Consider the following 27,718-nt stretch of genomic DNA (forward strand, 5'->3'; position numbering starts at 1 on the left):
CCTCAGCATCACACAATATACCTATGTAACAAACCTGGACATGTACCACTTGAATCTAAAGTAAAAGTTGGAATTATAAAATATATACATATTTGGCTGGGTGCAGTGGTTTACACCTATAATCCCAGCTACTCTGGAGGTGGAAGCACAGGAATTGCTTGAATCCGGGAGGTGAAGGTTGCAGTGAGCCAAAATTGCACCACTGCACTCCAATCTGAGCCACAGAGTGAGACTCCATCTAATATATATATATATAAAATATATATATAATATTATAAATATAATTTATATTTTATAATATATTATAAATATATATAATATATATAAAATATATATATATGTGTGTGTGTGTGTCTGTGTGTGTCTGTGTGTGTCTGTGTGTGTGTATACCTATATATATATATTTATATATATAGAGAGAGAGAGAGAGAGAAGTTTTGAAGAGAATAAATATGGCATAATGAAAAAAAGGTGTTTCAGGAAGTTGGGTCTAGCTGCAACATACAGTACAGAAAGTTTTTGTGTCATCTAGGAGTATTTGGACTAGTGTGTAAAATTGGGCTCAGAGAGAAAAGGATGGATATCAAAAAATGGAAAAGAAATTTTAGTGTCTTAAATATAGAGAATGAGGAAGCAGGATGAGTCAAACCAAGATACTAGGCTTTGTCTCCGAAGGATTAAAATAACGATGTGGTGTTGACAGATTCAATGAGTCACAGTGGAAGAACTGGTTTCCAGGAGTATAGATGTGTTGTGGAATTTGGCCCTGTTGACCATTCCCTCATTGCTGAAGCACGCTCCTCCCTAGCCTTCTGCCATCCCTCTCCTTTGGCTTTGTTCCTACCTCTTCTACTGTTCTTTCTAAGTCTTCTTTACGGGCTTCAATTTGTATCCAATTTTTGTTACAGCTAATACTTTCCTGGATTGACTCATTCATTTCCAGGACCTTAATATACAAATGCTGATGACTTCCAAATTCTTATGGCCAACATGTAAAGTCTCCTCAGCTGCATATTTCATTTCTACTTGCTTATAGGTATTTATCCCACAGCCACTTTTAACATGTCCAAAATTAGTCTTATTACCATCTTCTTCCCTTCTCATTTTATTCATCCCGTTTATTCTTACTTATTCCTGCTCCTTTATTCTCCATCTCTGCAAATGTCCCCCAAGTTTTATCTTCTTACCAAAGCTAGAAAACTGGGAAACATCCTCACACTTCTCCCTAAACGTTAGCTGTGCCCACTATTTAATGCCATGTCTTGCCAAATCAACTTCCTTAATTGTGCTTATATTGTTTCCACTTCTCAACCATCTCCACTGTCTTAATCTCAGGTGCTTTTAAATATGTTCTCTGGCCTATTATAATACTCTGTAAACTTATCTTTTCCACTCCTAGTCTTGTCCAATTCCTTCTCTCTGTCTCTCTTCTACTATGAATGATTTTCTTAAATATAAATTTGATCATTCCCTGCTCTTAGAGGGGAAATTAGGACTCCTTATTACCTTCTGCAGAAGCTTTTCATCTTGTTCTTTTAAATCCTAATTAAGACTCTAAGAGTTAACTCAAAGACAACCAATGGTACCAAGTTCGAAGCTGAAGGATGAGTGAATTCTTTGATGAGACATAAAAGAGTTGAGTTCAAAAGCACAGACCCTTTTTTCCCCACTCGTTTTGCTCCTGGGAAATTCATTCGGCAAATATTTATCAAGTATCCACCATGTGCCAGACACTATTCTCAGTGCTACTCTACATTAATTCTACTAATTCTCATAAAAACCCATGGATGTAGGTAATGTTGTTATTTCGATTTTATAGATGAAGAAACTGAGGCATATAGATGTTAAATTACTTAAGGTCCCCAGCTCGGTAAAGTCCGGAACTGAGACGTGAACCCAGATAATGAGACTCTAGAATTTTGCTAGTTAAAGTAGAATTCATGGACTAGAAGAATGGTATCATTGGTGATATTAGAATTACAGGCCCTGTGCTTCTACCCTAGAATTAATCATTATGTAAGTTTTTACAAGATTTCCAGGTGATGTGTGCATTCCTTCCTGCTTGAAAAGCTTTTCCAAATCTGGATTCTTAACCACTATGTCAATGCGACATAACAATAGTTGACTTGTTCTTTCTTCTTCAGACATGTGAGTTGGCTCTCCTTTTTATTTACCTGTCAAACACAAAAGTAACAAGCCTTATAACCTTGACCCTGCCAGGCACGGTGGCTCATGCTTGTAATCCCAGCACTTTGGGAGGCTGAGGCGGGTGGATCACCTGAGGTCAGGTGTTTGAGACCAGCCTGACCAACATGGCAAAACTCCATATCCACTAAAAATACAAAAACTAGCCAGGCCTGGTGGTGGGCACCTGTAATCCCAACTACTCGGGAGGCTGAGGCAAGAGAATCGCTTGAATCCGGGAGGTGGAGCTTGCAGTGAACTGAGATCGCACTATTGCACTCTAGCCTGGGTGACAGGGTGAGACTCTGTCTCAAAAAAAAAAAAAAAAGAAAGAAACTTTGCCCCATATCCTTTTGTAGTTCATGAGCATGATGATTGGGTGTTCACACAAATATGTGAAATGTGCTGGCCTCAGACCTTCTTAGGACATCAGCACATGACTCTGCTGGGACCTCATTAATCCATTAACACATTAAGCATCTAGAAATTTTCTGGTTAAAAGAAATAAGAGCCTATAGCTCTAGGAGTTATTATTCTTGGTGTAGGTCAATTTTACAGGTCCTGAAGAGGAACTAGTGTACCGATGTTCAAAATGACTTCTGGTCAGTGATGGCTATCCAAACACACACACACACACACACACACACACGGAGCAGAGGGGAGACAGAGAGTCACTGTGTTACCCAGGCTGCAATGGAGTGTCTATTCACAGATGTGATGATAGCTCCCTGCAGCCTTGGACCCCTAGCCTCAAGTGATCCTTTGGCCACAGCCTCCTGAGTAGCTGGGACTACAGGCACACACCACCATCCCTGGCTCAAACACTTGATATTAGTCTAACACCAGTAGCCAGACAGGCTAGAGGAGGGATGAAACCAGCTTTGACTTGTAGTCTACGTAGTAGGTTAATGTGGGAGAGAGGTGGGTTTCAGGATAAGCTGTAAACCACTCATCCTTATGAGACTCACTTGTGGAGGGTTCTGGACGAGCCTCCAACTTGGCTCCTCACTCACATGAAAGTTGTTTCCAGCACTTGGAGAAGTCTCCCATAAAACATGCAAAACTCCATCAAGTAGTGATAAGAAATAGATGGTTTACTGAACATTTTGCAGAGAGAAAAAGAAGATGCCATATCACACACCACACAGCATAAATTTAGGCAAAATCCTCATTAGACATAAGGATTCTTAATGTTTTTCTTTCCCAAACATCTTCTTCCCAATCTCAATAGCTTTTCTTCCTTTTTCTTTCTTTCTTCCTTTCCTTTTCCACGCAGTATCTAACAAACTGCAATACTGTTACCAGCATCAACTTTAATGCTAAGCTTAAATAATGTAAGCAAAGCATAAACTGTAGAGTTCAAAACAGTAATGAATCTCCTAGCGGGTTTCACTGTCCATCACACCCACCCAACCTCATTCTCAGGATCCTGTAAACAAAAGCAGGTCTCTTCTAGGCGGGGATAGGGATATGCATTGTTAATAAGTTTCCTCATCATGCTACATTCTCCTCTGGTGCCAGTACTTCATATTATCTATAGAACTAAGAATAAAAGCTTTTATTCTGGTGGCTAAGGGCTGAATGAACATGCTATTCTCAACATTCAAAAAGCAAGGTGCCTACTCTTTGCATGAGTGCATGTATTTATTTATGTGATAAGCATTTGAAACAGGTCTTTAAGTTGCACATATTTATGAGATACATGTCTTATTTATTTATTTATTTATTTATTTATTTATTTATTTATTTATTTTTCTGAGACAGTGTCTTGCTCTGTCGCCCAGGCTTGGAGTGCAGTGGCACAATCTTGGCTCACTGCAAGCTCCGCCTCCTGGGTTCACGCCGTTCTCCTGCCTCAGCCTCCCAAGTAGCTGGGACCACAGGTGCCCACCACCACACTAACTTTTTGTATTTTTTTTTTTTAGTAGAGATGAGGTTTCACCTTGTTAGCCAGGATGGTCTCAATCTCCTGACCTCATGATCCACCCGCCTCGGCCTCCCAAAGTGCTGGGATTACAGGCATGAGCCACCATGCCTTGCCATATGTCATATTTTGATACACACATATAATGTGTAATGATCAAACTGGAGTAATTGAGAGATCCACCACCTCAATCATTGATCTTGTCTTTGTGCTGGGAATATTCCATATCTACTCCTGTAGTTATTTTAAAATATGCAAAGAATTAATGTTAACCACAGTCTCCCCGCTGTGCTGCTGAATGCTAGATTGTATTTCTACTATCTAACTGTATTTTTGTTCCTATTAACCAGTCTCTCTTTATCTCCCCTTCCCACTACCTTTCTGAGTGTCATTTTACTCTCTACTTCCATAAGATCAATTTATTTTAGCCCCACATGTAAGTGAGAACCTGTGATATTTGTCTTTCTGTGCCTGACTTATTTCACTTACTGTAATGCCCTCCAATTCCATCCATGTTGTTGCAAACGACAGGATTTCCATTCTTTTTATGGCTCAATAATATTTTATTGTGTGTATGTACCACATTTTCTTTATCCATTCATTTGTTGATGGGCACATAGGTTGATTCCATATCTTGGCTAATGTGAATAACGCTGGAATAAACATGGGAGTGTAGATAACTGTTTGATAAATTGATTTCCTTTCTTTTGGATATATGCGCTGCAGTGGAATTGCTGGATCATATGGTACTTCAAATTGTACTTTTTTGAGGAATCTCCATGCTCTTTCATGCTCTTTTCCATAGTGATTGCACTAATTTATGTTCCAACAAACAATGTATGAGCATTCTCCTGTCTCCACAGTATCTTTCTTTTTTTTTCTTTGTAATAACAGTCATTCTAACTAGGGTAAAATGATACCTCATTGTGGTTTTCATTTGCATGTCCCTGGTAAAAACCATTTTAACTCTGGTGAGAATTTAATTGGTGAGAGATAAATAACCAGAATATATGAGAAACTCAAACAAGTCAATAGGAAAAAAGGACTCCACATAATTCAATTTTAAAATAGGCAGATCTGAATATAGACGTTTCTCTAGAGAAGATACATAAGTGGTCAATGAGTGTATGAAAAAGTGCTGCTCAACATCACTAATCAGAAAAAAATCAAACAGAGCTCATATATATTTTTAAATATTGGATTCACATGGTGTTTCTTAGAAAAGGGAGTTCCAATTTTAAAAATAATTTTCAAAATATTGAAAGCAAATAGTAGACAACATAAAGTCTTATGAGCTCAGCCTTTGCATGGTTCAAGGTTCCAGGTCATCTGGCCTCTTCCAGCCTTCCTAGTCTTTGCTCCCTCTCCTCTTTCCTTACTCCCACCATTCCCTGGCGATCCCTACCAGCACTCTTAAGGTTCCCTTAAGGCACATGGTGCTTCAAGCTTCTGTGCCTTTGCTTGTGCTGTTCTCTTCATTGGCCTTGGGAGCACTCACTTCCGCAGTTTGAGTAACTTGTAACAACTTGTGTTGTTGTGGCTATAAAGATTTTATCAGTCTCCACTGAAATTGATCACATCTGTGTTTGTTACCCTGCATATACTAATCTCACTTGTATCAATAGGATTCATGTGTGTTTTATCTTTAGCAAGCAATGTGCTTTTACACAGCAAGGACTGTTTTATTAATAATACCTAGTCTTTTTTTTTTTAATGTACTATTCATTTACTCAAGAACTGAAGCTAGTGCCTGATGAAAGTAAATATACTTTGAATCTTTGAAAGGATAGTCATTTGAATAGTTATTTTCAAACTAAAATGTCAAAAAGCTGTAATAAAAGAAAAATCCTCACGCCTGTAATCCCAGCACTTTGGGAGGCCAAGGCGGGCAGATCACGGGGTCAGATATCGAGACCATCCTGGTGAACACGGTGAAACCCCGTCTCCACTAAAAATACAAAAAAATTAGCCGGGCATGGTGGCTGGCGCCTGTAGTCCCAGCTACTCAGGAGACTGAGGCAGGAGAATGGCAGGAACCTGGGAGGCGGAGCTTGCAGTGAGCGGAGATCAGGCCACTGCACTCCAGCCTGGGCGACAGAACGAGACTCTGTCTCAAAAAAAAAAAAAAAAAGAAAAGAAAAATCGTGTAGATGTGTAATCTGTATTAAGGCATATTCTGTTTGAGAAGAGTTAGTATGTCATGGGTTTTTTAAAAAAATTATTGTATTCTATCTTTAAAGTGTCTTGGGTAAGCCTGTGGCATTAATAGTTTAGTCGTAACTAGTGACAATTGTGTCTTACAATAATTAGGGATAAAGATGTGATTTTTGGCCAGGCACAGTGGCTCATGCTTGTAATACCAGGGCTTTGGGAGAACAAGGTGGGAGGATCATATGAAGCCAGGAGTTCGAGATCAGCCTGGGCAACATAGTGAAAACCTGTCTGTACAAAAATAAAAACAAAAAATTAGCCACACATGGTGGTGGGCACTTGTAGTCTCAAGTATTCAGGAGGCCGAGGTGGGAGGATTACTTGAACTCAGGAATTGGAGGTTGTAGTGAACTATGATCATGCATTTGCATTCCAGCTTTGGGCAACAGAGCCAGACTTTGTCTCCAAAAAAAAGAAAAAGAAAAAAAGATGCAATTTTCAACTACTCCATAAAGTCTGAGATGAATCTTAATTTTTTAACATTTTCATTCCTAAATATCTCTGCTCTATTGAATAACAGAACTGTTCCTAATTAAGAAGAACTCTAGCCAAGCACAGTGGCTCATGCCTGTAATTGCAGCATTTTGGGAGACTGAAGTAGGAGAATTGCTTGAGCCCAGAAGTTTGAGACCAGCCTGGGCAACAAGGAGAGACCCTGTCTCTACAAGAAATAAAAAATTAGCTGGGCATGGTCACGCATACCTGTCGTCTCAGTACCTGAGAGGCTGAGGCACGAGGATCACTTGAACCTAGGAGGTTGTAGATGCACTGAGCTATGATTACACCACTACACTGTAGTCTATGATCGCACCACGGCCCTCTGGTCTATGATTGCATCACTGCATTCCAGTCTGGGCAACAGTGAGACCTTGTCGCAAAAAAAAAAAAAAAAAAAAGAATTTCATTTACAGTTTCTGCGTCTGAAGGAAATAAGCTTATTTCCCCACTTTCAGAGTGTCTACAATATTGTTGTACATATAACACATGATATTTAGCTGGTAATTGAGATCTAGAAGTGTCATTAGTCATCATTTCTTTTTCTCTCTCTTTTTTTTTTTTTTCGAGACAGTGTCTCATTCTGTCACCCAGGCTGGAGTGCAGTGGTGTGATCTCAGCTCACTGCAACCTCTGCCTCCCGGGTTCAAGCGATTCTCCTGCCTCAGCCTCCCCGGTAGCTGGGACTACAGGCACCTGCCACCATGCCCAGCTAATTTTTTGTATTTTTAGGAGAGTTGGGGTTTGCCATGTTGGGCAGGCTGGTCTTGAACAGGAGTTCAAGGACCACAGGTGATCCACCCACCTCATCCTCCCAAAGTGCTGGGATTATGGTGTGAGCCATTGCGCCCAGCCATTAGTCATCATTTCTAATGTGGCATCAAAACATTTCCACCCGTGCAACGGAAATCAATGTAAACTTAAAAAATATAGTTGGCATGCCTTGGAAATTTTCATAGGCAATAAGAAAGATTTCTAAATTAGTTCCAATGCTAAAAAGTAGAATATAAATTTATGTTTGTATGTATGTCGATAAAATGGAATGCCTCACAGCACAAGGATATTGTGAAAAATCATCACTATCTTTAAAAATGAGCATACTTTGAGGGTTAGGGCAATAAATAAATGCAGACCAGACCACTTATACTGTGAAATTAGCTAGACCTGAAATAAAACTTCAAAATGGTTGAAGTTCTTCTTGAATTGTACTGAAATAGGAGAATTCTATTTCTAGCCCTGTGATTTATTCATATTCATTCTATGACTCATTTTATGATTAAATGTGGGGCACTGGCTGAATATACATTTTAGATACAGAGAAAAGAGAAAAAGTGTTTATTAAAATTAGAATAGAATTAATAAAAAAAAGATGTGGACAAATTAGCAACTATTAGTATGTTATTTGATCCAAAATATGAAAGGTAATTACTAAACTTTGGAAATCCAATGAATGTACTGTTTGAAATGCAAACTTGATGTCAGAAGAGAACAAAACCCAAAAAATCTAAAAAATGTTTTCATCTCCAAAAAGAGAAGATAATATTTCCTATGTATGTTTCACTTGTATTTCCCAACCATTTAGTAAAAAAATGAGAAGCGTTACTGCTAAGTTTGTACTTAGTTGAGTTCATAAATCAAATTATATACCATTCCCTAGACTTTTAGGTATCAGAATCAAGTGTATGTCAAGTGTGTATAGTTTATTTCTGGCTTCGAGGACATCCTTAAGTGTAACTTTTTTTGTCATTAAGTTTCCTTTCTCGCTTGCTTCCAAAGAGAATAGTAATATTGCAACTCAGAAACCAATTTCAATTTGTTTTAGTGCATGTCTAGAATCAGAGAGACTTCTATTTAATATTTAAGCACAGTAATTAATATTTAAACAATAAAGTACTTGTGCTGGGTAAATTCTAACTGAAGTAAAATGGAAACTAGTTTGTTCTTCCCAGGTTTATAACCATAAGTTGGTGATGCTCAGTTATGAGGCTTTTGGGGGGTGTGTGTGTGTGTGTGTGTGTGTGTGTGTGTAATCATTTTCAATCAATGTGATTTCCAAATTAACCTTCCTCCAAGCTGAATAGGCAATTAAACTCGTTGAAGCATTTAATGACTGGTAAACTTTCAACTGTGTGCTCTTGAACAAAATTAAATTTTCAAAAGGAAAGTAACCTTTTTTTCCAAATGCAGGCTCACAGCCGTTGGTATATAAATATGCTTTTTCTTTTGCTTATCTAGGCAATGATTAAGACCTGTCCTTAAGAAGTATATGGGTTAACTAACAAGACTAATAAAGAAGAAAAGAAAGAAGAATAAAATAGATGCAATAAAAAATGATAAAGGGGATATCATCACCGACACCACAGAAATACAAACTACCATCAAAGAATACTATAAACACTTCTGTGCAAATAAACTAGAAAACCTAGAAGAAATGGATAATTTCCTGGACACTTACACTCTCCCAAGACTAAATCAGGAAGAAGTTGAATCCCTGAATAAACCAATAGTAGGCTCTGATATTGAGGCAATAATTAATAGCCTACCAACCAAAAAAAGTCCAGGACCAGATGGATTCACAGCTGAATTCTACCAGAGGTACAAGGAGGAGCTGGTACCATTCCTTCTGAAACTACTCCAATCAATAGAAAAAGAGGAAATCCTCCCTAACTCATTTTATGAGGCCAACATCATCCTGATACCAAAGCCTGGCAGCGACACAACAAAAAAAGAGAATTTTAGACCAATATCCCTGATGAACATCGATGCAAAAATCCTCAGTAAAATACTGGCAAACCGAATCCAGCAGCACATCAAAAAGCTTATTCACCATGATCAAGTGGGCTTCATCCCTGGGATGCAAGGCTGGTTCAACTTTCGCAAATCAATAAACATAATCCAGCATATAAACAGAACCAAAGACAAAAACCACATGATTATCTCAATAGATGCAGAAAAAGCCTTTGACAAAATTCAACAACCCTTCATACTAAAAACTCTCAATAAATTCAGCATTGATGGAATGTATCTCAAAATAATAAAAGCCCCCTATGACAAACCCACAGCCAATATCATACTGAATGGGCAAAAACTGAAAGCATTCCCTTTGAAAACTGGCACAAGACAGGGATGCCCTCTCTCACCACTCTTATTCAACATAGTGTTGGAAGTTCTGGGGCAATCAGGCAAGAGAAAGAAATCAAGGTATTCAGTTAGGAAAAGAAGAAGTCAAATTGTCCCTGTTTGCAGATGACATGATTGTATATTTAGAAAATCGCATTGTCTCAGCCCAAAATCTCCTTAAGCTGATAAGCAACTTCAGCAAAGTCTCAGGATACGAAATCAATGTGCAAAAATCACGAGCATTCTTATACACCAGTAACAGACAAACAGACAGCCAAATCATGAATGAACTCCCAGTCACAATAGCTTCAAAGAGAATAAAATACCTAGGAATCCAACTTACAAGGGATGTAAAGGACCTCTTCAAGGAGAACTACAAACCACTGCTCAGTGAAATAAAAGAGGACACAAACAAATGGAAGATTATACCATGCTCATGGATAGAAAGAATCAATATTGTGAAAATGGCCGTACTGCCCAAGGTAATTTATAGATTCAATGCCATCCCCATTAAGCAACCAATGACTTTCTTCACAGAATTGGAAAAAAAAACTGCTTTAAAGTTCATATGGAACCAAAAAAGAGCCTGCATTGCCAAGACAATCCTAAGCCAAAAGAACAAAGCTGGAGACATCACACTACCTGACTTCAAACTATACTACAAGGCTACAGTAACCAAAACAGCATGGTACTGGAACCAAAACAGAGATATAGACCAATGGAACAGAACAGAGCCCTCAGAAATAATACCACACATCTACAGCCATCTGATCTTTGACAAACCTGACAAAAACAAGAAATGGGGAAATGATTCCCTATTTAATAAATGGTGCTGGCAAAATTGACTAGCCATAAGTAGAAAGCTGAAACTGGATCCTTTCCTTACTCCTCATACGAAAATTAATTCAAGATGGATTAGAGACTTAAATGTTAGACCTAAAACCATAAAAACCCTAGAAGAAAACCTAGGTAATACCATTCAGGACATAGCATGGGCAAGGACTTCATGTCTAAAACACCAAAAGCAATGGTAACAAAAGCCAAAATTGACAAATGGCACCTAATTAAACGAAAGAGCTTCTGCACAGCAAAAGAAACTACCATCAGAGTGAACAGGCAACCTACAGAATGGGAGAAAATTTTTGCAATCTACTCATCTGACAAAGGGCTAATATCCAGAACCTACAAGGAACTCAAACAAATTTACAAGAAAAAAACAAACAACCCCATCAAAAAGTGGGCAAAGGATATGAACAGACACTTCTCTAAAGAAGACATTTATACAGCCAACAGACACATGAAAAAATGTTCATCATCACTGGCCATTAGAGAAATACAAATCAAAACCACAATGAGATACCATCTCACACCAGTTAGAATGGCAATCATTAAAAAACCAGGAAACAACAGGTGCTGGAGAGGATGTGGAGAAATAGGAACACTTTTACACTGTTGGTGGGACTGTAAACTAGTTCAACCATTGTGGAAATCAGTGTGGCGATTCCTCCAGGATCTAGAACTAGAAATACCATTTGACCCAGCCATCCCATTACTGGGTATATACACAAAGGATTATAAATCATGCTGCTATAAAGACACATGCACATGTATGTTTATTGTGGCACTATCCACAGTAGCAAAGACTTGGAATCAACCCAAATGTCCATCAGTGACAGAATGGATTAAGAAAATGTGGCACATATACACCATGGAATACTATGCAGCCATAAAAAAGGATGAGTTTGTGTCCTTTGTAGGGACATGGATGCAGCTGGAAACCATCATTCTCAGCAAACTATCACAAGAACAGAAAACCAAACACCACATGCTCTCACTCATAGGTGGGAATTGAACAATGGGATTACCTGGACACAGGAAGGGGAACATCACACACCAGGGCCTATTGTGGGGAGCAGGGAGAGGGGAGGAATAACATTAGGAGATATACCTAATGTAAATGATGAGTTAATGGGTGCAGCACACCAACATGGCACATGTATACATATGTAACAAACCTGCACATTGTGCACATGCACCCTAGAACTTAAAGTATAATAATAATAATAATAAAAGTAGTATGTGGGTTAGAATCTTTAGAGTATAAATATTTGCAAACAAATCCCTTTACTATTCTTTTAACTGTATACGTGACAAGTATCAAAAGTGGAAGCAATTAGGAGGCTAAAGTTTTATGAAGGATTGTCTTTTTCTAGGCCCTTAAGATTTGTTGATTAGAAAAAAATGTCTTAATGTACTAAGCACTCTCATAAGAACTCTGTAGTTTAAATGACCAAAAGAAATGTAACTTAGAATGGCAGGTAAATTTGGGTTGGTAGGTAAAGATAAAAAGAATTTAGATTCGATGGAATCTTTTTAAAGCAGTCTGGATCCAGCATGGAGCTACCCCTAAAGAATATTGGAAGAGTCTGGCTGGGCGCGGTGGCTCACACCTGTAATCCCAGCACTCTGAGAGGCCAAGGAGGGCAGATCACCTGAGGTCAGGAGTTCGAGACCAGCCTGACCAACATGGAGAAACCCCGTCTCTACTAAAAATACAAAATTAGCCAGGTGTGGTGACACATGCCTGTAATCCCAGCTACTAGGGAGGGTGAGGCAGGAGAATGGCTTGAACCTGGGAGGTGGAGGTTGCAGTGAGCCGAGATTGCGCCATTGCACTCCAGCCTGGGCAACAAGAGCAAAACTCCATCTCAAAAAAAAAAAAAAAAAAGAAAAAGAAAAGAATATTGGAAGAGTCTAATACATGTGGAAGATTTTTCCAGTGTCTTCAATTTCTTGAAACACTTTGAGAGTGTTTTAAGGTCATGGAATAATCCCCAAAATATGCTATTAAGTGAAAATACAGCATAGTAAAGAGTAGAGGGTATTCGATGCTTTTATCCCCCTCTGATTTCTATAGGCTTGTATATGTACATAAAATGTCTCCAAGGATAGAAAAGAAACTTGTAAGAATAATTCGTGGTGGAGAAGAAAACAAGCGAATTGGATGAAAGAAATATTGTCATCTGTATATCCTTTTGAAATTTTGAAATTTATCTCTTTATGCATATATTATCTATTTAAAAAATCTACACAGATGCCAGGGACCTAGTTCTACTGATTCAGATCCGGCTGAGGCACTTGTATTTGTAGGAGCTATAACTCCCATTTGGCATTTACTGCCTTCTTTTAAGAGAGATCCACATGAGGGTATAAATTTTATCCCCTCAACTAGACAAGCACATGGTGCTTATCTTATGCTCCTGTTGACAAGGGTAGTGCAGAGGTATAACTATGATTCTCCTATTACCTTACATTATGGTGAGAAAAAGTTTTGGAAATAAATTTCAACATAATAGGATTATGAGATCCTTAAAACTGTTCACTTTGGATTGTTCCAGGCCAAATGTCAGTAAGTGTCAACAATATGATATTCACACCAACACTCATTTTTTGAAGGGCATAATAATGGATTAATTACACTCTAGGTACCTAAAAGACAGAGTAAAATCCAAAGCTAAAACTGAAATCCTTGGGGATATGCAGTTATCAGATACAGAAGTCACATTACATTGCAGACAGATTCTCTATCTCTAGGATGACAGACGTAGGGCAACCCAATGCTTCCTAGACTTCTCTTCCATCATTGTGTCTCCAGCAAGCACAGGTTTTGCAGAGCATCCGTGAAGATATGGTGTCCCACTATTTTCTTTTGGACACAGTGCTGCAATTCAGACCTTTCCAGCCTCATGGCCAACCTATATTGTACACAGTTTGAGCTGACTCTTCTCGGTTCTGTTTGTGTCTCCCTTCACTTAGTAGGTACACATTCCCAAAATGCTCTTTGAATGAATAAATTAATGGATGGATCCCTTTTTGTGATGCCCTGGGTCTTTTTATGTTCAGTTCTTCTGCTAACAAACTGTCCTTCCCACCTTCTAATTTTATTCCTTTCTCCAACTAATCCCAAGTGGTGAACAACTTGTATCAGTTAACCAGCCATGTTTGGGTTGTAACTCGCAAGTTTTAGCATTGCATAGCCTGGTGAAAGTTCACTTCCTTGGGTTTGGAGGTTCATGTGTGCTATTCAAATTAATGTGTCTTCATTCATGTTTAATTATAAATACATTTTTCTTTGGAGTGCTATCACCTGTCATTTGGCAATTATTAAGACATTCTTAACATTCATTTCTCATAGAATGTATACAACTAGAAGTACTACAAAATACAACTGCATGATACATTCTGTTACTTAGGAAAAACTAGGCCAGTCAGGCTTCATTGTTATAAATGACAAAAATCAATTCTGCCTTTAAGAAAGAAGTGCATTGGAAGCCTACCTGGCAGCTGATAGAATAAAAAAAAAAATGGATGGAGAAATTGGTTTGGAAGAAAACCTCCAGCCAAAGAGATGACTGTTAGCAGCCAATGCAGTGTGTTGCTACATTCTTGGCTGGACACTGGATGCCACTCATGAAGCCTTCAACACACCGCCATGCTACCACCCCTCACCACCATTCCAACCACCAGAATGAATTATAACCCTCTGTGTTTCTTTGCCTCATTAGATAAAGATTCAGTGGGTCTTGGGGGCTTTGTGAGAGTTCATCATACAGATCCAAGAGAACAAGGATCTGGTATTTTGGGTTTCTTTGATAGTAGGTGGAGCCCTACCTCTCACTAAGAGTCACATAATGGCCAATTGCCCAAACACGGGGTTCAGAGAAGGGCTGCCCCACCCAAAAACACGACCCCTGATAAATCCTCTAGAAAGTGCAGGCACCTTCTAGAAATAGGCTTATTTTGATGGTATTGTGGAAAGAAAACATGCAGCAGATATGAGTTTCTAGGAAGACTTGAAATAAAGGCAGATATATCCAGATCATCAGAATGAGATTATTTAATGGCCAAGTATAGGGTCACTTTTGGCAATGATTACCTAAGAAGGTGACAGCAAAATGTATGCATATCTGTAGACAATTCTTTTTAAGTGGAATGAGGATTCTGCAATGTTCAAGAAGTATGATTGTCATTTTTAAGGGGTTTTCCTCAATGTCTCCAATTTCCTGGCTTGATTTTGCAGAGACTCTCACATGCACATAGTTGATTCAAAATAGCACAACTGGCTCATGATCATTTAGTCTACGTTTCTGTAGGCTACATGCAAGCAAAGGTGAAGGTAAGGTCAAATTTTTAGCATCTTCCTTCTGCAGGCTGGGAATAGAGGCTTATGCTGACAATTACTTCTACTTCATTCTTTATCTACCAGAAGATTCTATCAGATAATACCTTCTCTGTGAAACCATGACTTATTTTTCTACAATGGGCCCGTTTCTCTTCTCTTTGAATTTCAGTAATTTTATAACATAATTTTATTAATATTTCATTGTCTATATCTTGATTCTCTCAGAAAATTATTAACTGTGTGAAAGACTATGTTAGTTAGGCAAAGTTAGACATTCTCTAGTCCTAGTTTCCTTATTACCTCATTATGACATTGTTTCTCTAGCTGATTTCCCACAAGTCTGTAGGCTCCTCAGGGTAGAAATAGTTTTTTGTTTGTTTGTTTTTTTAACTACAATGAGTCACCATCTCACACCAGTCAGAATGGCTATTAGAAAGTCAGAAAATAACAGATGCTGGTGAGGCTGTGGAGAAAAGGGGACACTTACACACTGTTAATGGGAGTGTAAGTTAGTTCAACCATTGTGGAAAGCAGTGTGGGAATTCCTCAACGAGCTGAAAACAGAACTACCATTCAACCCAGCAATCCCATTATTAGGTATATACACAGAAAATATAAGTTATTCTACCATAAAGACACATGCAAAAGAATGTTCACTGCAGCACTATCCACAATAGCAATGACATGGAATCAATCTAAATGTCCATCAATGACAGACTAAATAAAGAAAATGTGGTACATGTACCCCATGGAATACTATGCAGCCATATAAAAGACCAAGATCATGTCTTTTGCGGGAACATGGATGGAAATGGAGGCCATTATCCTCCACCAACTAATGCAGGAACAGAAAACCAAACACCTCATGTTCACACTTAAAAGTGGGAGCTAAATTATTAGAATTCATGGACACAAAGAAGGAAATGACAGACACTGGGTGTCTTACTTGAGGGTGGAAGCTAGAAGGAGGGAGAGGAGAAGAAAAAATAACTATTGAGGACTAGGCTTAGTACCTGGGTGATAAAATAGTCTGTACAACAAACCCCTGTGACATGAGTTTACCTATATAACAAACCTGCACATGTACCCTGTGAACCTAAAATAAAAGATAAAGAAAGAAATGTAATGGTTTTTTGTCTTTGTCCATGGTACTGAAAATTGAAAGAACCAATGGGAAGAGACCATTTGTTTATCTTAAGTGAGCTTGACTTATACAAGATGTGAACAAAATTCCCATTTACTTGGTAAAATTATTATATTTTTGGAATTCCAACGAAACTTGTGTGTTATTTTATTTACTTATGTATTAATTTTTGAGACAGAGTCTCACTCTGTTGCCCAGGCTGGAGTGCAGTGGTGTGATCTCAGCTCACTGAGACCTCTGCCTCCCGGGTTCAAGCAATTCTCCTGCCTCAGCCTCCCGAGTAGCTGGGACTACAGGCGCATGGCACCACACCTGACTAATTTTTTTGTGTTTTTAGTAGAGACGGGATTTCACCGTGTTAGCCAGGATGGTCTCGATCTCCTGACCTCGTGATCTGCCTGCCTCAGCCTCCCAAAGTGCTGAGATCACAGGCGTGAGCCACCGCACCTGGCCTCATGCTATTTTATTTTAAAAAGTTAATGCTAACATGCCATTTGAAAAAGGGCGCTACATCACTTACTCTTTAAAAATGGAAAAATAAATACATTTAAAGATTGAATGCAAGTCTTTAATATAAGAATGCATGTCATGCTCATCTATTTTTACTCTCCTGACAAAGACCTGCAGGAGACAGCGATATTTATAAATAAATAATACCATGGAGTGCCTTTTCCAATTCACTTCAAATAAGGATGGCGAGTGAGACACTGTTGCAAAATCCATTATTATCATTTAAGGCAGCATATGCTAGAGATAAGACACTGGACTAGGAGTCAAAAGACCTGGGTTCTTTTTTCATTATTCAATAAATATTTACTGAGGCATTATGATAGATATAAGTTTTAACACAACCAAATACGTGCTGTGTAATATTGGCAAATGACTCAACCACTCTAAGGCTAAGTTTCTGCATTTGGAGAATGGAGAGTATGCCCTGCCTTGTCCCATAGCATGGTTAGTGAGAGTCAAATGAGACACCCTGTATTTTGAAGTGCTTTGCATATGGTAAAGCACTAAATAAAGTTATTATATTAGTTATAGTAAGTTAGTATAATAGGTCAGGGCAAAAATAATGGCCATTCCCTTTAATGGCAAAAACCGCAATTACTTTTGCACCAATCTAATGTGTGCTACAGTTATTGCTCTGTTTTGAATATTTGACCCTTCAAACCCCATGTTGAAATTTTGATCCCCAATGTTGGAGATAAGGCCTAGTGGGAAGTGTTTGGGTCATAGGGGTGGATCCTTCATGTATGTATGGATGCGATCCTCATGGTAATGAGTAAGTGCCTCCTCTATTAGTCCCCCTGAAAACTGGTTTTAAGAGAAGTGTGGCACCCTCTCCCCTCTCTCCTTGTTTTCTTCCCCCACCATGTGACTTCTCCATACTTGGCTCCCTTTCTCCTTTCATCATTAGTGGAAGCAGGCTGAAGCCCTCACTAGAAGCAGATGCTGGTATTAAGGTTCTTGCACAGCCTGCAGAATCATGAGCCAAATAAACCACTTTCATTTCTAAATTATCCAGCCTCAGTTATTCCTTTATAGCAACATAAGCAGACTAAGACAACTATAGTATATTAGTGCAATAAAATTGTATTTATTAAAAAGCAAGCACCATGGTTATCTATTGGAGCCAATTCCTAATTTTCACAATTTCATTATTTCCAAAATACTATAACAACTCATAGCAATGTCCTACATTTGAATTGTCCTTTACCATTTCAGAGTGCCTGCAAATAATTTATCTTTGATCCTTCCAACATTAAAAAGTAAAACAACATTCTTTGCTTTATTTCTTCATGCACATATTTCTAGAATTCTATTTTCTATATAGTTACATAATTGTTTCTAACCTAGAGCTCAACTAGCTTTTGAATGGTACTTGGATAAAGATGAAATTTTGATCCAATTTATTTCTACTCCAATTTCTTGAAGGTTCACTATAATGATAAATGAGACCTGAGAGACATAAAGAGCTGTCAGATCAGTTTTATTTCTAGTTCTTGCAAAATGCCCAATGATGGTAGAAGTCTACAGCAGTGGATCTCAACATTTTTGGTCCGATGACTGTTTTACTCTCTTAAAATTTATTGAGTACCACAATGAGATTTCATGTCTGTAGGTTATATCTACTATTATTTATTGAATTTTTAAAGATGTATTTATTATTTCATTAAAAATAACAAGATATCTATTATATTTTAATATAAATAATAATGCTTTTAAAATAACCATATTTTCCAAAACAAAAATAGCGAGAACTATGACAGTGTTGTTTTTGATCTTTGCATCTAAAACACCTGTTAAACTAAGGTCTGGTTTAACAGAAGACAATGAAATCATCTAATGTGCCTTCACTGTCAGTCCGATACCGTATGTTGTTTGAGTTGAAGTATATGAGAAACATCTAGCCTCGCACAGATATATGGTTGGAAGTAGTTGTATCTTGCCAAGCCCCTGAAAAGGTTTTGACTACCTCCACGAATCTATCAACCAAATTTTAAAATGGCTGCTGTCTGAGTCCATTTGTGTTGCTATAAAATAATACCTGAGGCTGGGTAATTTATAAAGAAAAAAGGTTAAGTGGCTAATGGTTCTGCAGGCTGTACAAGAAGCATGGTGCCAATATCTGCTTCCACTCATGGCAGAAGGGGTAGGGGAGCTGACATATACAGGTCACATATGAGAGAGGAAGGAAGTGGGAGAGGAGGAGGTACCAGGCTCTTTTTAACATTCAGCTCTTCTGGTAGCTAAGACTGACAACTCACTCACTTCCTGGAGAATGGCCCCAAGTCATTCATGAGGGATCTGCTGCCATGGCCCAAACACCTCCCACGAGGCTCCATCTTTAACACTGGGAATCAAATTTTAACAGATCTGGTGAAGGCCACAGAAACCATATCCAAACCATAGTAATTCACCTCTGGCACCCAAATCTCATGTCTTATTTACATTGCAACATATAATCCTCCTAACCCTGAAGTCTTAACTTGTTGCAGCATCAACTTGAAAGTCCAAATCTCACCTAACAGTCAAGGCACATTCCTTATAGCTATGAGCTTATAAAATCAGAGACACATCATTTACTTCCAGCACACAATGGTGGTACAGGCATTCCATTCTAAAAGGGAGAAATCAGCCAAAAGAAAGTGGTAACAGGCCCCATGCTAAGTCTGGAGCCCAGCAAGACAAATATTAAATCTTAAAGTTCCAAAATAATCCACAACGTCATGTCTCGCATCCTGGGCACACTGGTGTGAGGGGTGGGCTCCCAAGGCCTTGGACGGAGACTTGGTGGTTTCTGTAATGGGTTGGAGTCCAGTGACTGAGGCTGTTCCAGGATGAGGTTGTATGCCACTGGGGACAGTATAATTCTGGGACTGGAGGGTGGAGGCCCTGATTCCACACTCCGCTACGCGTTGCCTTCATACAGGCTCTCTGTGGGGGTTCCAACCCACATTTTTGCTTGGCATTGCCTTAGTAAAGGCTCTCTACAGTGGCTCCACCCCCGCAGCAGACTTCTGCCTGGGGCATTCAGGCTTTCCAATACATCCTCTGAAATCTAGCTGCCAAGCCTCCATCATTCTGGCATTTTGCATGCCTGCTAACTTACCATCACGAAGCCACCAAGGCTTATGGCTTGTGCCTTCCAGAATGGCTTCTCAAGCAGTACCTGGGACCCCTTGAATCTTGACTGAAGCTGTAGCAGCCAGGATGCCAGGAACAGCATGCTGGGGTGGCATAGGGTAGCATTACCCTGGGCCTGTCCCCAGAAACCATTCTTTTCTCCTAGGCCTCTGGAACTGCTGGGCCTGTGATAGGAGGGGTGGCTCAAAGGCTTTGGAAACACCTTCAGGGCCTTTTCCCCATTGTCTTTACTATTGGCATCTGACTCTCTTTTACACATGCTGATTTCTCTAGCAAGCTATTGCTCCACATTAATCTTGGAATTCTCTCCTGAAAATTCTCTTTCCTTCTCTATCACACAGCCATGCTGTGCATTTTCCAAATTGTTATGCTCTGCTTCTCTTTCAGTCATAAATCCCAACTTTAGTTCATTCCTTTGCTCTCATATCTGATCATAAGCTGTTAAAATCAGCCATGTCACTTCTTTAAGGCTTTGCTTAGAAGTTTCTTCTGCCAGATTCCTTAAAGTTATCATTCTTAAGTTCAGTCTTCTACAAAGCCCTAGGGCATGGACACAATGCAGCCTAATTCTTGGCTACTGTGTAACAATGGTGACCTTTGCTCCAGTTCCCAATAAGTTCCACATTTCCATATGAGGCCTAGTTAGCCTAGCCTTCACTATTCATATCTCTATCAGCATTTTGGTTACAACCACTTAACCAGTTTCTAAGAAGTTCTAAACTTTCCCTCATCATCCTGGATTCTTCTGAGCTCTCCAAACTCTTCCATCATCTGCTTTTTACCCAGTTCTAAAGCCAGTTCCACATTTTCCGGTATTTTTATAGCAACAACTCTCTGCTCAGTACCAATTTTCTGTCTTAGCCCATTTGTGTTGCTATAAAGGAATACCTGAGATTGGATAATTCATAAAGAAAAGAGGTTTTTATTTGGCTCACATTTTTGCAGGCTGTATAGGAAGCATGGCACCAGCATCTGCTTCTGGTAAGGGCCTCAGGAAGTTGCCAATCATGGTGGAAGGAGAAGGGGAGTCAGTGTGTATAGATCACATGGCAAGAGGCAAGCAAGAAGGAGGTGCCAGGCTCTTTTTAACAACCAGTTCTTAAGGGAACTAAGAGTGAGGATTCACTCACTCCCAAGAGAATGACACCAAGCCATTTACAAGGTATCTGCCCTCACGATCCAAAAACCTCCCACCAGGCCCTACCTTCAATATTGGGGATCAAATTTCAACATGAGACTTGGTGAGGGCAAAAGAAACCATATCCAAAACACACCAGCTGGTTTACAGTGTAGAGGGTGTAAGTGCAAAAGCTTTGAAGCCACACAAAACTCCTACTTTGGCTCAAACTGGTTTAACAGGTTTGGGTTGTGTGCCCTCAATCTATTTACTTCAACTATAAGCCACAGCTTCTGTTTCTGTAAAAAGACTGTAATAATTCCAACTTTATTGGATTATTATAAAAATTAAATGATAAGTGTAAAGTGCCTAGCACAGGTACTGGCACATAGCAGGTATATAAAATATAGTATCTGTCCCTAAATGTATCACATTTTCCCACATCTCCCTCAAAATAGAAGGCCTAGAATAGCCATTTCAAGTCACCTGACAGTAAGACCAACCTTAGAGAGAAGGTTCTGAAATTAAAACTCATGGGGTCTAATTTTAAAATATGCTATTCTATTTTTATATATACAGGATTTATTCAGTCGTCATTCCTATATATTTAATGGTATTTATAGTATTATAGTTGAACCTGAAAGCTATGGTAGATTTGAACAGAATTATCCAATGAACCTTCACATTAAAGAAATTTCATGAGTTGTTCTTGATGACAAACCGACCAAACTAATAAGCTAACGCATTTTGGTTACAACCACTTAACCAGTTTCTAAGAAGTTGTAAACTTTCCCTCATATGAATATGATAATCTACTCATATCTCATTTTATAAACTGATTATCATAGTCATATCTCATTTTATAAACTGATATTAAATATACTAAACATACTGAAAATGTTTACTTAAAGCCTAGACAGTAGCTATTCATTTCAAATTATTTCACATTATAAACTCATTTCAAATTAATTCAAATTGAAAGTTCATTTCAAATTACAAATGAATTACTTATTTCAAACTACAATTTATTTCAATTATACTTAGTGAGCACCCATGCTGTTAAATGTCATCGTGCAGAATCCAAAAATGATAGCATTTCTGCCTAACATTTAAGTTTTTTTTTCTTTCTATTTGCTAATAGCATGGTTTGCCTAGAAATAAATTTCTGATTTCCTATATCTCCGGTATGTGTTTTTTAAAATTGAAGACATCGACACCTGAGCTTTGTCTTTTCTACCCTATTCAAGAGACAATACAACTAAGTATCAAGAGTCTGAAACTAAAGTAGCTGCCTAGGAATTACTAAACAAATTCTTTTGTACATGATCTGATATTTTAAATTGTACAGAAATATCACTGGAATAGTCCCCTTCTTAGACTGGCAGATTTTTGACCTGACCTCGCTTAACCCTGCTTCTTGTCTTTTCTTCCTAGACTTAGAACGTTCAATCCCAACTAATTTTTCTTGGTGCTCATCTAACGATTTTAATTTCTCAACTTACAAGTCACAAGGAAGTCCTGAAAAAATAGCAAGAATGTGCTAACATTTATTTAATGCCTTGTGCCTTAAAGTATTCTAGGAACTTTACGTGTACTAAACCATTGAGTCATTAACGTAACTGTATATTATGATTTTCATTTTATAGATGATGGAACCGACACAGAGAAAATAGGTCAGGAAGGGTTGTGTCAGAAAAACAGAATACTCTCTAGGTAGTGTTGGGGCTGAGAAACCAACACCCAAAAATATGGCACTCTGACATGCTGAGCTAAAGAAGAAGCCTCAGTGTCTCTCTGACCGCTCCTTTCCCCCATCTCTCATTCTCTGTGTCTTCCAAAGCACAGAATGAAGTTGCTCTCTGAAGTTTCCTTCTCTCTCTAAAGTCTGGACCCACATAAGCAGAAACAAACAAACAAACAAAAAAACCCTATGAACCCTTTTCTGAGTTTTCATGAATTGAATTCATATCATAGAAAGACAGGCTGAAGTTTGTCAACACACTTGAACATACACATGTCACAAGCCATTGTCTTCTCTGTGGACCCAACGGGCTTTGTACCGGCCATTGTATGTCCTCTAAGTCTACTGACTTCCTCTAAAAATCATTTTCTATCCCCCAAACTCCTTTTTCCCTAAGAGCAAGGGTATATAACTCTCTGGACCTCATAGGGTTGGGAAGTAATTGCTGTGATTTTCCTCTGTGTGTAGTAATACAAATTCATATGCCTTTAAAAAATTAATTTGATTTTTTGTCAGTTGATCTCAGCCAATCTTCAAACGATGAAGGGGAAGGTTTCCGTTTACCCCTACAGTGGTTAAAACAAGGAATATTTATCCGAAGAATTTGTTATATAGGCAATGAAGAGCTGAAAAGTCAAGCAAGGGCAGTGAGTTAAGCCAGAGTTTACAAACATCAAGAAGGCTTTACTACCCTTAGCTTGGAGGGAGGATGGGAGGATGCACAGTTTCTAAATCTCAGGGACCTACCTCACCTCACTGGGAAGACCTGGTATCAGGCAAGGGCATTCTGGCAAGAGGTGAAGCCATCCAAGAGACACACAGAGCCCAAAGAGATGCCATCAGAGGAGAGAGAGGAGAAAGAGAAAGAGCCTGGCTTCTCCCTTTCTCTTACCCTCCAGGACCTTTCCTTTGCCTGTTATTAGCCGAATCTGTTTCAAATCCATCTGACTGATGAGCATGAAACATGCAGGGATAGTCCTCTCTGTGATTCACAGCAGAACAACAGACGCTCAAGGAATCAATCGTGTAGCAAATAGGGACTAAGGCTTAAGTAACTTGCCCAAGATCACAGAACTAGAAGTCCCTGAGTTGTTCTTCAGGGATCATGTGCCCTGAACACGGGAGAGAGGTATTGGAAATTGACATTAGTCACATTCTGACACGTGGTTTTCTCTGCCCATATATATCACAGGATAATTTTAGGGAAATGTGTGCCTACCACTGTGGAGGGATAGACTTTGTCTTTTGAGTATGGGTGAATGGACAAAAAAGTGATGAGAAAAGGTCTGGGGCCTCCAGGCCATTTTCAGTGTGCAAGTATAACTTCCGGTCTGTTCAAGGTAAGTGAAAGCAAATGATGCAGAAAAGAAATACAGACTTTTGCACAGGCTCTCAGTTGATAAATTGTAGCTATTTCTCCACATAGTCCTTACTTTCTAAGTAGACTTTGCAAAGCACATTAGACTAGATTGCTTTTCAATGCACAGAACTCTTTTCCCCCAAAACGATTCAAATTGGAAGCGCCAATACTGGCAGAAAATGTGTGCAGGTACTATCCTTTAACATGCTAATGCATCTGTCACCAATCTACGAAGTTACAGACTGGGGCATGAAAAAATATATTTGACGGCACAAAAGTATGAAGCATAGGATTAAGTAAAACAGATTGAATATGACTGTTACGGGCTGAATTTTGTCTCTCTAAAATTCATATTTTGAAATCCTACCCCCTAGCACTTCAGAATGTAACTACATTTGAAGACAAAGTCTTTAAAGTGGTTATTAAGTCAAAATGATACCATCTGGGTGGGGCTGAAATCAAGTATGATTTATGTCCTCAGCTGAAGATGAAGAGATACCGTGGGCACACATGGACCATGGGAAGAGGCAATGAGAGGGTGGCCACCTGCAAGGCAAATAGAGAGGCTGCAGGAGAAATCAACCCTGCTGGCACCTTAATCTTGAACTCCCAGTTTCCAGAGCTGTGAAAAAATACGTTTCTGTATTTTAAGAAACCGAATCTGTGGTTATTTTGTTATGGCAGCACAGACAACTCATACAATACCAAAGAGGCGACATCTAGAAACCCTTAGAATGTGAGGCACTATTGAGGGCTGGGGAAACTAATAATGACACACTTTGTCATATAGAAAAATATGGCTGGGCTGCCAGGACCACAAAGCTATCCACTTGGAATGAGAAGTTAGAGTTAGATGTGCACCGTAAAAGCACAAGTACATTTGTTTTCTCTCCTTCATGGCTGCCCACTTAATTCAATAAGCATTTTATTGTGCATGTATTAGGCAGACAGTATTCTTGCAGGTTGTAATCTATGAACACCAGATGGCTGAATAGTACCATTATGACATCATAGAAACCTCCTCCTTAAATGATTGCTTATTTATTTATTTATTTTTGCTTTTTTTTTAGACGGAGCCTTGCTCTGCCACCCAGGCTAGAGTGTAATGGCCCATCTCACCTCACTGCAACCTCTGACTCCTGGTTTCAAGCAATTATCCCTGCCTCAGGCTCTGAGAGCTGGGATTACAGGCGCCTGCCACCACATCTGGCTAATTTTTGTATTTTTTAGTAGAGACGTGGTTTTGCCATGTTGGCCAGGCTGGTCTTGAACCCCTGACCTCAGGTGATCCTCCCGCCTTGGCCTCCCAAAGTGCTGGGATTACAGACATGAGCCACCATGCCCAGCCTGCTTATTGTTTTCTTATTGGTAGAAATAAAATTATCCCAGAATGCCAACACTCCTAAAGGAGGAAAATAATTCAGATCCTCATTGTAGTAGATTTAAAACCACTCTTTTGTAATGGAAATTATCTAAATCTGCTGCAGGGATTCAACAATTCTTTGTTGACATGACTGTAATCCCAGGTAGCTACTTCAGAGGCTGAGGCAGGAGGATCCCTTGAGCCCAGGAGCTCAACACCAGCTAGGGGGGAACAAAGAAAAGTCCTACAAATGTGTTTCAGCAACATGGTAAACTTTTGGTATCCAGAAATGGATTTTTAAACCCTTTCTAAAGAAACCGAAGGCAGAAGAATACCAATTTTCTTGGTTGACATATAAAATACAATACTGAGTATTGCTAGAAATAACATTTGACCCAAAACAGAAAAATAGTCTTGGGGTTTGTCTCAGTCTATTTTATGCTGCTACAACATAATATCTATCAATGGATAATTGATAATGATCAGAAATTTGTTGGCTCACAGTTCTGGAAGCAGGGAAGGTCAACAAGGAGGGGCAGGCAATTGGTGAAGGCCTTCTTGCTGTATCATTGCATGGTGGAAGAGCTAAGAGAAGAGGGGAGAGAGAGAGGGAAGGAAAGGAAAAGAGAAAGAGACAAGAGGGAGCCAAACTAGTCCTTTTATAAGCAGACTGCACATTTGTGATGGCACCATTAATTAATTCATGAGGGCAGAGCTCTCATAGCCTAACCACCTCTTATTAGGCCCCACCTCCCCACACTGTTGCATTGGGGATTAAGCGTCCATCACACAGTTTTTGGGGGTATACATTCAAACCACAGCATTGTTACACACAAAATATTTCATATTATATGAAATATGTCACTTAACATTTTTACCTGAATGTCAACAACATACAGTAATGCAGCAGTTTAGAAGTTATTAAATAATACTTTGAGGATATATAATTCCAACAAACATGCATATTAAAGCTGACTCATACAACATAATTGTCATGGGGCAAATTTTAAAAATGAGTTAGGAAATCCCAGTGATGGGTTTTCTGTGCCAATTTATCTCAAATTCTCAAATTTCTCTAATTATTCATTCCAATTGTAAGCCTTCTAAAAAGGAATGCCTATGAGAAAACTTGAAATTTTCTTCTCAATGTTCTTCAATACAACAGTTAAAAATATTTAAAGAAATGCTGAGTAGGTAGGAAAGCATCAGAAGTAAGCTGAAAATGAATGGTCTCAGTGGGCAAATAGTCCTACCTTATAAAAGCTCTATTTGATGATTATCTACTGTAAGATCTTTTTTTTTTTTTTTGTATGGAACTAAAACATTTAACTCAGAGAAACATTGTATTGCCAAATTCTTGAAATTAAACTTTAGTATCTGGCAATATTTTTCCCCCCATGGTACTAGATTACTAGATTTTTATGTTAAATTTAATTTTCTTAAATTCAAATGTATGAGCCTGATTTCTAAAAAAAAAAAAAACCAATACCCTAATATAGAGAAACATGAAGTTAGTATATAACTATATACTAACAAGAAGAAGAAACTTGGTTTATAAAGGAAGAAAAATGGGTTCTAATAAGCTCTCTCTAAGAGGTCACCCTCCTTGGGTTTCAGAGTTATAAAAAAATTGATACATGGGATTAGAGATGTGACAGTATTCCTAAATTTCTGTTTCCAACCGTTTCAGGACTTTTCAATTCCTCTGGAAAAGATGTAGGATATTAATATAATAAGATTTGCAATTTGTTAAATATCAAATGAGTCAACACATATGAAGATTCAAGGAAAAGATGACAACAGGTGGTTCAAGACATTCGAGCTGCAGATCAAAGATGGATGTAAAGTGTACATAACTGTTACAAAGCCTTAAGAGCTACTATAATCCGTGATTATTAAATAACACCACATACTATTTCAATTAGCATTTACCAAGCTTGCTTTCCTTGTCATTGGATTAAAAATTATACCAGGATTTTCAAGTGTATTCTATTTGTGACAATATGCATTGATAACTTCTTTCCCCACACTGCTGCACTCTCACCTCCGTTCCCAGATTAGCTCCTGGAACTCGAGATATTTTTGTGGCTAGAGATTGCTTTCTTAATGTTAGGTTTTCCTTGCAATTCCATATATAGTCAAGTATTCCATGCATGGTAGTTAATTGTTTGCTTAATTTGGCAACTGGGATATTAGAATTATGTATCATCTAGGCAGTGATATTTTTGT

The 27,718-nt window shown here is 38.6% G+C and overlaps 1 long non-coding RNA gene and 1 other non-coding gene across 2 annotated transcripts; both read left to right on the top strand.

Annotated features, from left to right (window-relative positions):
- Window positions 1–1,966: 1,966 nt before the first annotated feature.
- On the top strand, window positions 1,967–27,314 carry LOC105483465 (uncharacterized). The gene is made up of 3 exons (XR_988305.3): window positions 1,967–2,148; window positions 23,959–24,106; window positions 27,180–27,314. It is a non-coding gene; the product is annotated as an uncharacterized lncRNA (long non-coding RNA).
- On the top strand, window positions 2,532–2,635 carry LOC112427004 (small nucleolar RNA U13). Its single transcript, XR_003018428.1, has one exon. It is a non-coding gene; the product is annotated as a small nucleolar RNA U13 (small nucleolar RNA).
- Window positions 27,315–27,718: the final 404 nt, after the last annotated feature.

This window comes from Macaca nemestrina, chromosome 4 (assembly GCF_043159975.1).
Source record: "Macaca nemestrina isolate mMacNem1 chromosome 4, mMacNem.hap1, whole genome shotgun sequence".
NCBI lineage: Eukaryota > Metazoa > Chordata > Mammalia > Primates > Cercopithecidae > Macaca > Macaca nemestrina.